Here is a 2,326-nt window from a genome sequence, read left to right as displayed (position 1 = left end):
AAAAAAAAAAAAAAAAAAGTAGGGAGAGATGAATCTCTAAGTTAAAAAAAAGTTTTATTTGGGAATAATATACAAGAAGTAGGATTGCAGTCCAGACATGCGCATAGACCAGGGTGGCCTCCGGTGAGTCCAGAGGCCCAAGAGAAGGGTTAGGATTTGACCGTGGAAAGGGAGGTTACACAAGAGTATCGTAGCCCTCCAAGAGTTGGTGGGCTCTCACTGGCGGGTGTCCGTGGTTGCTGGGGAGGACTCGCACTCCGCGGATGACCACGGGGCCCTGCGGTTTTGGACCGGGCTTGTGCAGCAGGGTGCCAGGCAGGTGTTCCTCCATATGCAGCTGCTGTCCTCGCGTGACTCGATACAGGAGCTGCGGTCTGGAAACGTTCCATGGAGCAGTTCCTGTTATCAGGCAGATGGTGTGTGAGGACCCCGCCTTCACGGTCCTCCCCGGCTCCCACTTGCCAGGGTTTGACACAAGTGACTCCGTTATGAATCTGACAGCTTTCACAGGCTGTGATGAATGACTGCTATAAATTCTCTCCTGCACATCTGTGTGTGAACACACGTGTGTCTTTCCGTTGGGCACATCCCAAGGAACAGAATGCTGAGTCGCAGGCCGCGTGTGCCCAGCTGCGGCAGAGCCAATCGATGGTCCAGCCTCCAACTGTCTTGGTCTTCAGGCTCCTCGTGGCTCTTTGTGTTTCCATGTAAATTTTAGAATCAGCTAGTCAATTTCCTTAAAAACTGTTTGGGATTTTGATTGGGATTGCATTGAATCTACAGATAAATTTGGAGATCTCTGATGTCTTTCTTTACAACAGTGAGTCTTCGGTCCATGAACCTGGTATATTCCCCCACTTATTTAAATGTTGCTACTTTCTCTCAGCCATGATTTGCAGTCCTCTCCGTAGAGGTCTTGCATGTTGGTTGTTAGATTGATGGTTTTGGTGCTTTGTAAACAATATCATTATAGCTCACTGCAACCTCCAAACTCCTGGGCTCAAGCGATCCTCCTGCCTCGGCCTCCCGAGTAGCTGACAGCCGTGCACCACCACTGCACCCAGCCCCTTTTGGTATCTTAAGATGTTCCCCACCCCTTCACCTAGAGGCCTATTTGAACAGTGTCCCCATCTCACTCCCAGCTTTTTCTGACAGCATTTACCACCAAGGTTAGTGCATAAGCATCTATTTCCTCACGCCTCCCTTTTTCCATTACACAGGAGAATTTCTGCCCTTGTACTTGGTTCTCAGCTGCAGCCCTGACCTGCTGGGCACGCTGTGGGCACTCAAAAAGTGTTACTTCAGGCCGGGCGCGGTGGCTCACGCCTGTAATCCTAGCACTCTGGGAGGCCGAGGCGGGCGGATTGTTTGAGCTCAGGAGTTCGAAACCAGCCTGAGCAAGGGCGAGACCCCGTCTCTACCAAAAATAGAAAGAAATTAATTGGACAGCTAAAAATATATATAGAAAAAATTAGCCGGGCATGGTGGCGCATGCCTGTAGTCCCAGCTACTTGGGAGGCTGAGGCAGGAGGATCGCTTGAGCCCAGGAGTCTGAGGTTGCTGTGAGCTAGGCTGACGCCACGGCACTCACTCTAGCCTGGGCAACAAAGTGAGACTCTGTCTCAAAAAAAAAAAAAAAAAAAAAGTGTTACTTCAACCAGTGGCTTCAGGACTTTGCATTCTATTTAAGACATCTTCCACTAAGAAATTATTTTCAAGAAATCTCTCTGCTTTCTGAGAAGAAAAATAGCGCAGAGCAGTCTGAGCTGTGAATATGCAAAATCTATCTGGCCCAGAAAGGGGAACAAGGGACTCACTCACAGCCACACCCCCGCCTGAAGCCAGGCCCGGCGGGGCAATTGTTTAAAGGCACTGAGTTCCTGACCGCCCGCCTCTCCATTATCTCCAAATTCCTGGAATCTGTGCTCCAAAGAACAATGGAGAGCCAATCAATAGCTTATATTATTTTAATGCAAATTATTGGTAAACAACCCAGGAACTGCTCCTTCCCCTTCCTTAAAAACCGCCTTGTCAGCGCCAACAGCGGCGTGTCTTCGGCGCAACTGGAACCCAAGCTCCTGGGTGCCGCCCTCGAACAAGCTCTGCCCCAGCCACGGCGCGGGTCCTCACGGCTCATTTCTCACCGCGAACCTGGAGGCCCCGGGGCTGCCGCTTTGCAGCCCTCAGAGCCCGGGCCGCCCCGCCCGCGCCAGCCCTCCCCGGCGAGAAGCCGGCCCAAGCCCCTGCGGGCCGCCCCGCTTCCTCTCATCCCTACCGCGGGCCCCACAGGTGCGCCCCAAGCCCGCGGCGGTCCCCGGCGCAGGCG

The sequence above is a fragment of the Propithecus coquereli genome, unplaced genomic scaffold, assembly GCF_000956105.1.
Source record: "Propithecus coquereli isolate 6110/MARCELLA unplaced genomic scaffold, Pcoq_1.0 Scaffold950, whole genome shotgun sequence".
NCBI lineage: Eukaryota > Metazoa > Chordata > Mammalia > Primates > Indriidae > Propithecus > Propithecus coquereli.
This window is presented reverse-complemented; position numbering follows the sequence as displayed.